The sequence below is a fragment of the Marmota flaviventris genome, chromosome 6 (genome assembly GCF_047511675.1).
Source record: "Marmota flaviventris isolate mMarFla1 chromosome 6, mMarFla1.hap1, whole genome shotgun sequence".
Lineage (NCBI taxonomy): Eukaryota > Metazoa > Chordata > Mammalia > Rodentia > Sciuridae > Marmota > Marmota flaviventris.
This window is the reverse complement of record NC_092503.1, coordinates 109,162,249-109,178,825: the sequence shown is the minus strand read 5'-3', so window position 1 is coordinate 109,178,825 and position 16,577 is coordinate 109,162,249. Positions and strand designations below refer to the sequence as shown.

Here is a 16,577-nt window from a genome sequence, read left to right as displayed (position 1 = left end):
AAGTCAATTTTTTTTCAAATAAATAAAACATAACATCTATACATTTTCATTAAGTGCCAGAAGAAAAAAAATGTAATTTGAAATCTTATTCTGTTCTGCTTTTCAACAGGAAGGCTTAAATATTTAATTATCTACATACATGTAGAAACAAAGTACTTATGCACATTATTTAATACTAGTATAATTTCAATCCAGCATAAGTGTATGTGACATTCCCAAAGTATAAATTTCAACCCATTCAAACCAAGGAAAAAACTATGTACTCCACAATTATTATCTACAACTTTTTGTTATATGTGACAAGTTCCTTTAAAAGCTTTTAAGTGCTAGAGACACAATTAAAGAGGCTCAGCATCTTGTTTCTAAGAACTTGAGGGATTCAAGGGTAAACCTGATTATTCTGAAAAGAATTATTCAGAAGTTAATGAAATCCACCCAAAATAAGGATCGCATGAAAAACATACCAAAAGTATATAAATGGAAATGAAAAATCCTTTATCTAATCTTGTCATAATTTTTCTATATTTCTCTATTGTTATCTTTTGGATGAACAAAGACAACATGAATGATGACTTCACCTTAACCTCCAGAATCTACCTAGGATAGTATCTATCAGAGGATGATCAATAAATACCTGTTAGATGGATCAATGGGAGTTTTACTTGTCTACAGAAAAAGTATAAATTCATGAATTACAAATCGACAGCTTATAAGGTAGGAATAAAAACCACAAATACACTGAAAATTGTTAAAATAAATCTCACTATTATCTCCTATATTTAAAGTGCTTACTTTTTAGGTTTAAGAATTAACATTTTATAGAAAGATACACTTGAAAATTCAAACACTGAAGTTTCCAGCAATTCTATTGGAAATGATACTAAATTTACTCTTTGTCACTGACTTTGTAAATCTAAATACTCAATCTTAGTTAAATTTTTTCATTTTCCTAGTAACTATCATTCATAAATTTTTCCATTTTACATGTTATATATTTTCCCTGAATTGAGGATAATTGGATACTATTCTAGACTTTTGGGGGCTTTTAAATCATCCTTAGGAATTCATAGAAAATGATAAACAGAACATTACAAAGTTCCCCATTCCAAAAGCTAATTAACTTTGCTTTATTCCTGGCCAATTAATAATGTCAAAGAGAAAGTTTGTATGATAGAATATCTCAATAACTCAAGGATCAAACTCACATAAACTAAATAATGCACTTGGACTTATGACTTGAAGGAATTCTGTATATAACAAAATACTGGGATGTTAAGAATTTTTGTTTAAAAATTTTCTTCAAGTTCCTTCCACCTCTAAGTTCTATGCTTCTGAGAGTTCTGTAGCATTCAAGATAGTCCTAGCAATTGGGTCATAATGATATCATAAAAGTAACTAGAAATATTATAATCGCAGGTGTAGAAAATAACAATTATTGATCGTGAAGAGATAAACTTCTTAAATTATGTTCAATGTTCAATTATGTTAGTCATTTCCATAGTTATTAATAAAGAATTCAATATATAAGATATCAGAAATAGTGAACACTAGGTGTCAGTGTAAGAAATGGAAAAAAAAAAAAACATTTTTAAAAAACCTGTTACAGTCTAATCAGGTGTATAACAAAAATAACCAAAACCAGCTGTGACCAAATTTACTTATAACTGCATAATTCAGTTAACAAGCCAATCTTTCTTTCAAACAAAAATTCCTGTTCCAAAACTATTAAAAGTTTAAAATCACATTAAGCTGATTGTTCAAAGTTACAAGTCTTTTGTGACCTCTGCTATATAAAGCACAGGAAACTGTTAACTTCTAAGAATATATACTTTGAAGCAAATGTTACCTTTAAGAATACACATTTTGACACCAACCTGCGCTGGAGCCAGGCTCACAGTAGGCTGGGGTCGATCCTACCAATAGCAGACACCCACTGAAACTCAGGCTACTGCATAGGACCACCTCTTCAGACCAGCAGACCACCATGGGAGCTCAGACCCGTCCCAGATCCACCCACACTGACCAGCCAGGGACCCAGGCCCACAGTAGGCCTGGTTCTATCTCACCACCAGCAGACACCCGCCAGAGCTCAGGCTCCAACACAGGACCGCCACTTCCAAAAAGCAGACCACCACAGGAGCTCAGGCCTGGCCCAGACCACCCACACTGATATACGCAGGACCCAGGCCCAGGGTAGGTCCCAGTTCGCCACCGCCCCCCCACCTGGGAGCGCAAGATTAACCCACTTCCATCTTGGGATACTGCAGACATCACTATAGCCTTCCCTACACAGTAGCCCCTACCTTTCAACAATCCACCGGGGCTAGAAGCAGCTGCTTCTCAGAGCAGGCATCCCAAAGACAGTATAAGGCATACTCTTTCAGCCCCATCTCTTAAGAGGTTGCATCCATCTTGGGGCACCTCCATTATTACCTCCAGTTACTTCGGCTATTGCCACAACCACCTTTAGTTGCAGTAGCATACATTGAGGGACCCCAGCAGGGTCTGGAAGCCCAACATCAAGGTGAGGTACAGACAATCTGTACAAGTACTACAAGAATATAGGGTAAAAACTGTAATATCTAAGATCCACACTGCAAGAAAGGACGACACAAAGACAAAATAAAAAAATAAGGGAGGAAAGTGCCCCAAACAAACCAGGATACTACAATAACAGAACCATGGACAGCAAAAGTGATGAAATGTCAGAAAAGGAATTCAGAAGGTTGATAATTAAAATGATCTGTGAATTAAAGAATGACCTAAATGAGCAAATACAGGCAAAGATTGGTCAATCCCACAAAGGGATAAGAGAGCAAATATAGGTAGCAAAAAGATTACTTTAAGAGACAGACTATGAAAAAAAAAGTCCAAAATCCTTGAAATGAAGGAAACAATAAAAAACTCAATAGAAAGCATAACCAACAGACTAGATCACTTGAAAGAAAGAATATCAGGTAATAAAGACAAAGTATACAATCTGGAAAATAAAGTTGACCACAAAATGAATATACTAAGAAACCATGAACAGAACATTCAAGAATTATGGGACAGCATCAAAAGACAAAATCTAAAAGTTATTGGGATAGAAAGGCACAGCATTTCAAACAAAAGGAATACACAATCTCTTCAATGAGATAATATCAGAAAATTTCCCAAGCATAAAGAATGAATTGCAAAACCAAATACAAGAGGCTTACAGGAAACCAAATGTACAAAATTACAACCGATCTACACCAAAACATATTATAATGAAAATGCCTAGCATACAGGATAAGGATAGAATCTTAAAAGCCGTAAGAAAGAGAAATCAGATCACATATAGGGGTAGACCAATTTGTATTTCAGCAGATTTTTCAACCCAGACCCTCAAAGCCAGGAGATGGTATATATACGGAGCTCTGAAAGAAAATGGATGCCAACCAAGAATCTTATATCCAACAAAATTAAACTTTAGATTTAATGATGAAATAAAAACCTTCCATGATAAACAAAAGTTAAAAGAATTTACAACTAGAAAGCCTGCACTACAGAACATCCTCAGCAAAATATTCCACAAACAGGAAAGAAAAAACAGTAACGAAAATCAGCAGAGGGAGGTTTTACACAAAAGGAAAAACTAATCGGAGGTGAAAACAAGTCAAGTTAAATACTAAAAATAAACAAAAATGGCTGGGAATACAAATCATGTCTTAATAATTATCCTGAATGTTAATAGCCTAAACTCACCAATCAAAAGACATAGACTAGCAGATTGGATTGAAAAAAAAAAAAAGACCCAACAATCTGCTGCCTCCAAGAGACTCATCTCATAGGAAAAGACATGAAGATTAAAGGTTGAGAAAAATCATACCACTCACATGGACTGCGGAAGCAAGCAGGGATTTCTATCCTCTTATCAAATAAAGTAGACTTCAAGCTAAAGTTAATCAAAAGGGGATAAAGAAGGACACTACATACTGCTCAATGGAACCATATACCAACAAGACATAACAATCACAAATAGGTATGCCCCAAACAATGGAGCATCTCTGTTCATCAAACAAACTCTTCTCAAGTTCAAGAGTCAGATTGACCACAACACAATAATTTTGGGTGACTTTAACACACCTCTTTCAACACTGGATAGATCTTCCAAACAAAAGCTGAACAAAGAAACTATAGAATTCAATAAAGCAATCAAAAACTTAGACTTAACTGACATATATAGAATATTTCATCTTTCAACAGCGAATACACTTTCTTCTCAATAGCACATGGATCCTTCTCTAATAGAGACCATAGATCCATAGATTAGGCCACAAACCAACTCTTAGCAAATATAAAAAAGTAGAGATACTACCTTGCATTCTATCAGATTATAATGGAACGAAATTAAAAATCAACTATAAAATAAGAAATAAAAGCTACTCCAACAACTGGAGACTGAATAATACACTACTTAATGAACAATAGGTTGCAGAAGACATCAAAAATGAGGTAAAAGATTAAAAAATTCTTAGAGGTGAATGAGAACACAGATACAACATATTGAAATCTCTGGGACACTATGAAGGCAGTTCTAAGGGGAAAGTTCATTGCATGGAGTTCATTCCTTCAAAGAAGAAAAAGTCAACAAATAAATGACTTAACATTACATCTCAAAACCGTAGAAAAACAAATCAACACCAAAAGCAGTAGAAATCAGGAAATAATTAAAATCAGAGCTAAAATCAATGAAACTGAAATATTAACAATTGAAAAAATTGACAAAACAAAAAGTTGGTTCTTTGAAAAAATAAATAAAATTGATAGACCCTTAGCCATGCTAACGAAGAGAAGGAGAGAGAAAACTCAAGTTACTAACATATGTGATGAAAAAAGGAAATATCACAACAAACACTACAGAAATGCAGAAGATAATTAGAAACTATTTTGAAAACTTGTACTCCAACAAAATAGAAAATATCAAAGGCATCACAAATTTCTAGAGTTATATGATTTGCCCAAATTGAATCAGAATGATATGCACAATTTAAGCAGATCAAATTCAGGCCATGAAACAGAAGACACCATCAGAAGCCTACCAACCAAGAAAAGCCCAGGACCAGATGGATACACAGCCAAGTTCTACAAGACCTTTAAAGAAGAACTAATAACAATATTCTTCAATTTATTTCAGGAAATAGAAAAAAAGGGAGCACTTCCAAACTCTTCCTGAAGCTAATAACACCCTGTTTCCAAACTAGGCAAAGACACATCAAAAAAAAAGAAAACTTCAGACCAATATTGCTAATGAACATAGATGCAAAAATTCTCAAAAAAATTCTAGCAAATAGAATACAAAATCATATCAAAAAGATAGTATACCAAGATCAAGTGAGATTCATTCCAGAGATGCAAGGTTAGTTCAACAATCAATAATTCATCACATCAATAGACTTAAAGATAAGAATCAGATGATCATCTCAATAGATGCAGAAAAAACATTAGACAAAATACAGCATCCTTTTCATGTTCAAAACATTAGAAAAACTAGGGATAATGGAAACATATCTCAACATCATAAAAGCTATCTATGCTAAGCCCTAGGCCAACATCATTCTAAATGGAGAAAAATTGAAAGCATTCCCTCTAACAACTGGAACAAGACAGGGATGCCCTATTTCACCACTTCTATTTAACATAGTTCTTGAAACACTGGCCAGAGCAATTAGAGAAACAAAAGAAGTTAATTAAAGGAATACAAATAGGTAAAGAAGAACTCAAATGAGCACTATTTGCCAACAATATAATTCTATACCTAGAAGACCCAAAAAATTCCACAAGAAAATTTCTAGAACTAGTAAATGAATTCAGCAAAGTAGCCGAATACAAAATCAACACCCATAAATCAATCACCTATGCATTGCTGGTGAGACTGAAAATTAGTGCAGCCAATATGGAAAGCAGTATGGAGAATCTATGGAAAACTGAAAATGGAACCATTTTACCCAGCTATCCCACTCCTTGGTCTATAATACCCAAAGGACTTAAAAACGACATACTAAAAAAGCCACATCAATGTTTATAGCAGCACCATTCACAATAGCTAAACTGTGGAAGTAATCTAGATGTCCTTCAGTAGTTGAATGGATAAAGAAAATGTGGTATACATACACAATGGAATATTATTCAGCATTAAAAGAGAATAAAATCATGGCATTTGCAGGTAAATGGATGGAGCTGGAGAATATAAGGCTAAATGAAATTAGCCAGTCCCAGAAAACCAAATGTCAAATGATTTGTGAGTTAAGGATGCTGATTAACAATATGATGCAGGCAGTGGGAGATGAAAAGATTAAATGAAATCTAGAGAGGGCAAAAGGGGAGGGAGGGGAAAGGAGGGGACAAAGGGGTAGGAAAGATGGTGGAATGTGATGGTCATCGTTACCCTAAATAATGTATGAAGACACAAAGGATGTGACTATACTTTGTGTACAACTAGAGATATAAAAATTTGTGCTCTATGTGTGTAATATGAATTGTAATGCAAAAAAAAAATAACAAAAAACTGAAGCTTAATGAATGCAAACTTTAAAAATATTTAGGAATAAAGAGGATCTTAAGATTGAATAGTATGGCAAAAGAACCTATCCATATTAAACACTCAAGAAATAACATTGTTGAAGAAAGCTGGGGGGAGAATAAAGTTGCTTACTTGTGGCTCAGTGGTAGAATGCTTGCCTAGCATGTGTGAGGCACCAAGTTAGAGTCTCAGCACCACATATAAATAAATAAAATAAAGATCCATCTACATCTACAGAGAAAAAGATTTAAAAAAATACACATGTTGAAGAAGGGTGTTATAACTAGACTGATGTGGTGGTATACCTTTTCAGATATAAGTCTGTAAGTATTATGTTGCACAATTTTATTTAGTAAAAAATAGGTTCAAAATAATAATGATTAAAAATGTTACTGAGTGCTAGCAGGGATGTGGCTCAGTGGGTAAAGCACTTGTTAGCATGTATGAGGTTTAGTCCCCAGCACCACAAAAACAAAACAAAACAGTACTGAAATTTAAGCTTTCTCCTGAACAGAAGTATCCTAGAAAAATTTCAAATTATTACAAGTTAAGGTGCTCAAAAGTTTAACTTGGAAAAAAAGAACATATGAACTTTGAAAATATGAGTTTTTCTCCCCAAATTCTGCTACCTAAAGATATTCTAAATATAAATGATAATACAAAAGTGCCAAGTAATAGCTTTTTCAATATTTCAGATAAGGTTTTCTGTATTGATTTTTCAAAGTAAAGACTTTTAAAAAATGGATTTTTAAAACATAATTATTACTAGCATTAACAATAAAAGGAAATGTGAACATCAAAATAGTGACTTATATTTTATAAGGCACAGTGAGAGCAATTTCTCATGTAAGGCCTAATAAGAGTCATTTAATAAACCTAAGCTTTTTTTTTATTTTTAGCAAAGTGGTCATTTAGGGGGCTTTAATATTCTTTTGCCATCTACTGAACTCTCTTCTGTTTACCTATTTATCCTTTTCTCTGTCCCACCTCTCTCAAACTCTACATCACTTTGTACTTATGAACACTTCTGTGTTTTTCAAGCCTGTTTGGAGCATTTTCATACAGTATTCTGAAAACCGCTGTGGTTGAAAGGAACAAAATAAGCATAGTAGTCTTTGCTAAAAATATAAAATTTAAGAACTCAAAAATTTAGGAGAACATTCAAAGAATTATTGAATAAAAATAAATGCTTTAGCCAGGTATGGTTGCCCACACCTGTAATCCCAGTGGCTCAGGAAACAGAGGCAGGAGGATCCCAATTTGAAGGCCAGCCTCAGCAACTTAGCAAGGCCCTAAGCAACTCAGTGAGACCCTGTCTCTAAATAAAATACAAAAAAGGGCTGGGAATGTGGCTTAGTGGTTAAAAGTCTCTGAGTTCAATCCCTAGTAACAAAAGTGGGTGGCTTTAATAAAGACTGTGTTCTTTTTTCAATGACAATTAAGTTCTAGTCCAATCACAATTATAAAATGAAAAGGTATAAAGTATGTGGAAAAGCTTCCAAAGTCCCTGTGATTAAAATGCATTGACAAATTTAGACAGGTTTCATCTACAGGCATTTTTCACTTAGACATGAAGTCATGTGGGAACTGGCAGGAAAGAGACAGGGAAATTCATGTACAATAAATTATCTAAACTGCCAACTAAGAGTTTTAAGTTATCTAAGAATGTTGAGAATGAAAGAATCGTATAATATTCTAAAGCAGAAAAGTGGCCCCAGAAATACATACGCCATATAAATCTTAAAATTCTCTGTGGACTCTTTTTGTCCTTGATATTTTGTTAGTCTGAATATTTTAGATTTATGAATAAAATTTTTAGCTGTCATGAATTACTCATTTTCACTGGCAAACACTGTGTGAATCACTGTTAGGTCATTAACATATATTATCATATATAATGCCTGTGAGATAAATTGCAATAGATAAACAACTCAGATTAAGGAATATGCTCAAAATTGCATAAATATCAAATTACAAAGTGAAGATTCAAAATCAATGATGTTTCTTTCCAATTAGGCTGATGTGGGGGCACAAACCTGTAATCCCAGCTACATAGGAACCTAGGCAGCAGGATTCCAAGTTCAAGGGTAACCTTGGGTAACTAAGTGAAAATCTGCCTCAAAATTTAAAAAGAACAAAATAAAACAAAAATTTAACAGGCTAGGAATATGCCTCAGTGGTAGAACTCTCCTGGATTCAAACCCCAGTACAGGAAAGAGGGATGTGGTTCAGTGGTAAAGTGGGTTAAATTCCCAGTACAGGGGTGGAGGTTGGGGGGAGACAGGAATAGAAAATATAGTAACAAGTATTTACATTTGGCTTTTTGTTCATCCATACCAGAAAGGTATTATTTATCACAAAAAAAAAAAAAACTCACCAAGCCAAATCTACATTTCACTTTGGTACACTTTAAAATAAAAGTTAAAATACATATACTTTTCAAAGTTTCTTTCCAAGCATCCAGAATAAAAAAAAATTCAAAAAGTTTCTGTATCATTCTAATAAATTTAAATGTAAATCTACAAGTTATTTTTTTTCTTCTCTCTCACATCAGAACTCAGTTTTCTTGAGCCTCCCCTTGGGTGAGGTTTCCCTTTCTTAACTTGTAACCAGCTCGTTTCTAGGCAAATACAGCATATCCCTGAAACACTACTCTCAAGTATTCTAAAACCATTTTTAACCCTAAGTTTTTTATCAAAGCATCAAAAACATATGGGTCTAAACCCCTAATTTCTCTGACAAACCTGTTCTTCCCCCTAATATTTCTATTTCAAGCCATGAAGCTGTCATTCTACCAACTGCTTAGGGATCATCTCTGACTTGCTCTCTCTTATCTTATCCCTGTCTAGCAAAGAAATCCTGCATATTCTAAACTCCATACTGATTTTTTAAAAAATAGGGTCTTTCTTCCTGTGTCTTTCATTCAGAACTCATCTAACTTAAAGCTAGTGGCATATCTTGTTTAGACATTGCAATATCCTTCTTACTGATCTCTCCAGAGAGGGCATCTTGAGTTACTATCCTATATAAAATTGACAAGTCATGCTATCCATTTTCATCATTATGTAACACTCTAAAAATTTTTAACAGCCCCCAACTATCTACAGAATTACTCAGTCTGAAATTCAATGACCTTGAAAATCTGTTCCCAATTTTTTTCATCCCCTTTCTCTGTATATATTAAGGAAACACTGCTCATATCCCAATTAGAAAACCATGTGGCTTGATCAGCGGTGATTTCATATAAAACTTTAATGGCTGTATTTGGTTCCATGGCATAAAATGCAAAACTTGTACAATTTATCTGACATGTAAAAATACCCCTGACAACATCATTTAAATCCATTCTGATATCCAAAACTAACTTTAGCTACTAATGGATACTAAGTAGCTTATTATGGGACAATAAAAACAAATAAGACAAAGAAACAATTCACTTTGATACTCAAGTGTAAATAAAATAAATTATTAATTATCATTCCCTCTTCTAGAGAGAGTAGTCATTAAGTCTTCAATACTGACATGCATAAATAACTTCCTTCTTGCCTTGCATGAATCTGATTTCTTAACTAGCATAAAAGGAATAACAAATAAATTATATTAGAAATAACAACTGGATTTCAACAAATAAATAATGTTCGTTCTAAGAAACTAAATTTCAGTATTTTCTCAAGAAACACATTTGAAAATATTAGCTGTATCACTACCTGATATCTGAACTCTTTTTCTCCCTTTGGTAATGAGGATTGAACCAGAGACCCTCTATCATTAAGCTTCTTCCCAGACCCCCCACCTTTTAAAAAACTTTGGACAGGACCTCACTAAGCTGCAGAGGCTGGCTTCAAACTTGTGATCATCCTGTCTCAACCACCCAAGTAGATGGGATTACAGGCCTGTGCAACCACAACAGGCCTCATCTGATTTTAATGACAAGGCAGTGACCTTGTTTTATATTCAACATGATATAAAATACCAAAGTTACTTTTTTAATGTTAATATGCTACTTTTTCTTTTAAAGGGAAATATTACTAAAAAGTGAATATGCAATAAACACAAGGTATCTATGGCAACCTTATGTTTGTCAATGAAATCAAATCCTTTAAAAAAAAAGTTTGAAAATAAAAGCTGAGACTTTAGTGGTGGAATAAAAATTAAGCAATGAAAAACAATATTACTCTTTTTGTTATATATACATTAAAAATTTGGCAAGGAATACTTAGATTTTTTATTTAGGCTATTAACATCAAGTCTTATACCCTGTCTGCTGATCTTAATGAAAACTGTCTTTAGGGAGAAACTTTAAGAAGAAACTTCAGTAGAAAAAGACTCTACTAGAAATTATCTCTATGAAGTCTATTACCAATGCAACAATACAGGAGATTTCTAGAAAAGCCCAAAATGTTTTAAGTATCTTTTCCAAGAATGTTTATATTTATTCTTTGTTTTTAATTACCTTTGTCTAGTGTTCTACAAATGGCCCCTACTTTCGTATTTTGAAATTACTCCTTATGCTTATACATGTTGTTAGCTACTGGGGCCATGCCTTGTGTTGGAGAATGTTAATCTTTCTCTTAACACACTTAAAGTATGATAAATATTATAGACTTTGAAATTAAATTTTTATTTTCCACATCAAAAGAAGATTCTGCTTACCAACCTCTTGGGACCCCTTTTTTTCACCATTAACCCTTTGAAAAATACAAAGTTTTTTCTCAGCAAAAGAAACAATAAGAGAGGTAAATAGGGAGCCTACATCCTGGGAACAAATCTTTACTCCTCACACTTCAGATAGAGCCCTAATATCCAGAGTATACAAAGAACTCAAAAAATTAGACAATAAGATAACAAATAACCCAATCAACAAATGGGCCAAGGACCTGAACAGACACTTCTCAGAAGAGGACATACAATCAATCAACAAGTACATGAAAAAATGCTCACCATCTCTAGCAGTCAGAGAAATGCAAATCAAAACCACCCTAAGATACCATCTCACTCCAGTAAGATTGGCAGCCATTATGAAGTCAAACAACAACAAGTGCTGGCGAGGATGTGGGGAAAAGGGTACACTTGTACATTGCTGGTGGGACTGCAAATTGGTGCAGCCAATTTGGAAAGCAGGATGGAGATTTCTTGGAAAGCTGGGAATGGAACCACCATTTGACCCAGCTATTCCCCTTCTCGGTCTATTCCCTAAAGACCTAAAAAGAGCATGCTACAGGGACACTGCTACATCGATGTTCATAGCAGCATAATTCACAATAGCAAGACTGTGGAACCAACCTAGATGCCCTTCAATAGACGAATGGATAAAAAAAATGTGGCATTTATACACAATGGAGTATTACTCTGCATTAAAAAATGACAAAATCATAGAATTTGCAGGGAAATGGATGGCATAAGAGCAGATTATGCTAAGTGAAGCTAGCCAGTCCCTAAAAAACAAATGCCAAATGTCTTCTTTGATATAACAAGAGTGACTAAGAACAGAGTAGGGACGAAGAGCATGAGAAGATGATTAACATTAAACAGGGATGAGAGGAGGGAGGGAAAGGGAGAGAGAAGGGAAATTGCATGTAAATGGAAGGAGACCCTCAGGGTTATACAAAATTACATACAAGAGGAAGTGAGGGGAAAGGGAAAAAAATACAAGGGGGAGAAATGAATGACAGTAGAGGGGGTAGAGAGAGAAGAAGAGAGGGGAGGGGAGGAGTGGGGGGATAGTAGAGGATAGGAAAGGCAGCAGAATACAACAGACACTAGTATGGCAATATGTAAATCAATGGATGTGTAACTGATGTGATTCTGCAATCTGTATATGGGGTAAAAATGGGAGTTCATAACCCACTTGAATCAAAGTGTGAAATATGATATATCAAGAACTATGTAATGTTTTGAACAACCAACAATAAAAATTTTAAAAAAAGAAAAAAAATCTAAGAAAATGTATACAGAGAAAATTATATATATTGAAAAAGTAACCAATAGACCAAAAATACAGCAAGTAAAATAAAACATAAAAGAAGAAATGTATCACCTTTGACAACAAACATAAATAAATTTGCTCATGTGACATGTTAAAAAAAAAAAAAGAAAAATACAAATTCTATTCTGAAAGGAATACTCTTTCCACTTCAGAAAGCCAGGGAATACTGAGAATTACAAAAGACCTGAGAGACATACAGGAAACTCGGGTAAATATACATTAAAACAAAGAAAACAGCATTTTTCAAACAAAAGACTCCCAAACTCTCTGGAGAAGAAACAATTTCAATTTTACATCTACTGCTTAGAAGTTGTATGACACGAGCAAGTTGCTTAATCATTCTAGTCTTCAGTTTCCAAATCTATAAATGAAGACAGCATCTTCTCTGTACGTATGCGGAAACAGTATATAAACTATTTTTTTTAAGCTGCCATTCTGTCAAAACCTACATAGAAAAAAAGGTTAACTATAATTTTATTTAAATTTCCTTAAGGATATTTCCTAAATCAAGGAATGTTTACAAAAACCATTTGTGGGTAAGAAAGTTTTGGTCTTTTAAAAAACATCTTCTATACTGTATATAATGAAATTTCCAGATTAATTTTTTAAAATATGAAATTTTATTTTTGCAAAAGCCTCTAAGTGACCTACACACTACCTTCACTTTCTAAAGACTGTTTTGAATATATCAACTTTGTCTAATTGTTTCAAGTCTTTACTGGCTGCAAATATCAATCTAACATGCTATATAAAACAAAGTGAAGGTGTTTTCCACCAAAAAATTTAGAAGGCTTTAAATATTTCAATATATATGTTTTAGAATGTAGCTTATAAATTTTAAACCAAGTAGATGACCTAACATTTTGTGTATCTGAGGGCTTTTAAAAAAATATTTAATTTTGGTTCTACACTTTAACAACTCCTTGCTACTTCTTATCAACCTTTATTTTAGTAACAAATTGCTTTGATTCTCTGCATTCTGCTATACTGCAAAAAGGAAAAGCAGACAAACTTTTAGATTAAACACACCCTGAATAGTAAGCATGATTTTAAGAGTACTATTCTGACATTTATTACCTAACACCAAATTCTTAGCTGGATTACAAGCAAAGTCAGTAAAATTTACTAATAAATAAATGCTATTTACTTAATTCTTTTCTAATTGACACACATATTTCAGTGGACCTTAATTATCTTTTCATTGAAAACTCAAAATCAGTTTCATTCTCAGTGCTTCAACTATAAATAATGCCTTTTAAATTTCATATACATACAACACAGAATTTCATAGCAACTTATGTAGCAAAATATAAATTCATGATGGATGTGATGAGTTCTTTTCATAACTTAAAGGACTAAAAATAGATATTTAAAAAATAATTGTTGCATGTTATTCAACAGTAGAATATATGAAACTGAAATCCAAAAAAATTAATGAAAGCTTTTAATTGAATTGATATAACAAATAAGATAAAGTCAAACTGAGTTAAACTTTTCTAAATTAAAAGCTATACAGAAATAACAGGTTACTTTGAAACCCGAAAAAAACCTGTCTTATATGCTATAATGTTATTAATATTATTGTATTTTATAATATGTATTATCAAATAATATAAATAAAATCTTTATCAGACTGGCTCAAACACAGTAGATACTTACTAACTCCTACTTCCTTTCCTGCAAAATCACTACACCAATGGAGCAATGGCAGCACTGGAGAAAGAATATGTATAGTTATTGATAAAAGACTTTTCTGAAGATCCTGAAAAGAAACTGGAAAATAGGAATCTAAACTTCTCTTAGTTCAGCTACAGAAGAGAACACAAAATGTAAATGAATGAGAAAAGAGCACCTGCACAACATTTTCCAAATTAAAAAGCATTATAAATAACAGAAAGAGGGACTGAGAGTTCAATAAATGTTAATCCGCATGGGAGATTTAACAATAATTCTTCACATTTAGTTCCCGAGATGGTATTTGTAAACTCATATATCTCATTCATGTAAGCTCCAAGTAAATACTAGTTTGCTGAGTCATATATATATGCTCTAATGTTAGTAGAAAGTCAGAATGTCTGGTTAGCTAAATGACAGTTTCCATCATAAGATTAATTAGGTCTAAGTGGGACCTCTACTTCCTTTATTTTATGCAATCATAAATTATATTGGTTTATCCTGTTTTGATAACTCTTATAATTGAAGTTCTCACTGGAAATTTTAAAACATACCCATAAAATATTACTGAGGTGGCAAAAGTGATAGCCTCAGTGAACTGGTCATGAGAATTGAACAGTACTTTATACAAGATCTGTCTATAAGGAGATTAACTGCCAAATTTAAAACCATTAGAATAATGGGGTGGGAAAAGATACTTCATGTACATATGTACATAACATAAATATAATTATAGGCATATGTGTCTGTGTACATGTGTATATAGATAGATGTATGTTAGTGTTTCTCAAATCTCATTCTTGGACTGTTTGGATTACAAAGATATTGAAAGTATGTTTAAAATACCGACTCTTTAATTCCACCAGAAGACATTATCTAAAAAAATCTCTTAGGAATCTAGAATTTCACATTCTGCAAAGAATTCTCACACACTTTGATAAGAAAAACTGAATCTGCATTTAAGGAGAGTTTAGATTTTATAGGCACCACCATGACATAGAAGATTCATTCAACTGAAAAACCGAACAGCAATCCAATATATACCTGCTTTTTTTTTTTTTTTTTTTTTTTTTACAAAAAAGAGGCCAGAGGATACACAAAGAAGAGTGAAGAAATATGAGCAATAGTATTGACTTTCCATATTTTCTTTCACATTGAGCTTCAGATGAAGGTATTAGGGTCCTTCCACTGGGAAAAAAGATATATTAGCTGCAAAAGTCCTAACTCACTGTCCCAGGGAGACACAACAGAGGATATATTGATGGAATCACTTTTGTTTCTTCTAAATAGAAAGCAACAAGAATCTAGGTGCTTTTTATTTCTTTCATAATTTGGTATTAACTTCAAAAGTCACACTCCCATTAACAGAGCCAAGTTGCAGATTTTTTTAAAAAAGGTAAATCATACTGGTAAATAACCTTTATTATCTTTGCCTATAAAATTCTATAATGTTGTTCCTCCTCCAGCTTTTGAAGGGAATGAAGATTTCTTATAAAATGCATTACTTTTTTCCAAAATTAACAAGTAAGTTTTCTGGAAAATTTGAAGTTAAGGACTAAGATGGAAAAAACAGCAAAAAATTTGTGGTACACTTCTTAAATACTGGGTGTTTTACTCATCAAGGAAATAAGACTGGCCTGACTTGAGGGGATGGGAATGATCAGACTGTACCCAGTCTATAAGTAGAAGTAGCTATGAAGCTCAGATTTCCATTCTAAAATCAGGCCTATGTTGTCAAGCAATCCAAAGTTTCAAGAGAAGCTAGAAATCCTAAGTTTTAATGGTAAAATGCTCTGGTTTTTAAATGTTGGCAACTAAATACATATCATTTTTTAAAAATCAGTGCAAATGAAATTAAAGATGTTTCTACATCACATCTTCAAGTCAACAGTTTATAAGCTTTACACTGATACTTACTTCCCTCAATTCAACTCAATAAACAGACGCTGAATCCTATGAAAGACAATATGGGTTTTTTTAATATTTATTTTTTAGTTTTAGATGGACACAGTATCTTTATTTTGTTTTTATGTGGTATTGAGAATCGAACCCAGTGCCTCACGTATGCTATGGTGAGCGTGCTACCACTTGAGCCACATCCCCAGCCCGACAATATGTTTTTATATAGACATGAAGATACAAATGATTGAAGAATTTCAGGCTGATCTGATTCCTCTTTTCAAAACCCCATCTCACTTTTGCACATCAGCATTACCAGTTTCCATAAAGTTTTCAAATCACTTCTTATGTATCTATATCAGAAAAAAACTTTATGCTTTTATTCATCTTTGGGTCCTAGACAGGAGCTTCATCTAGTGTCATTCAAGAAAGGCTTTTTGAATAAATAAATATAAAAATGAATAAATAAAA

At 33.2% G+C, this 16,577-nt stretch overlaps 1 protein-coding gene across 1 annotated transcript in view; it reads right to left on the bottom strand.

Moving 5' to 3' along the window:
- Positions 1-16,577, bottom strand: part of Supt3h (SPT3 homolog, SAGA and STAGA complex component) — a 470,425-nt gene that overhangs the window by 231,302 nt on the left and 222,546 nt on the right. The gene's annotated exons all lie outside the window — the stretch shown is intronic.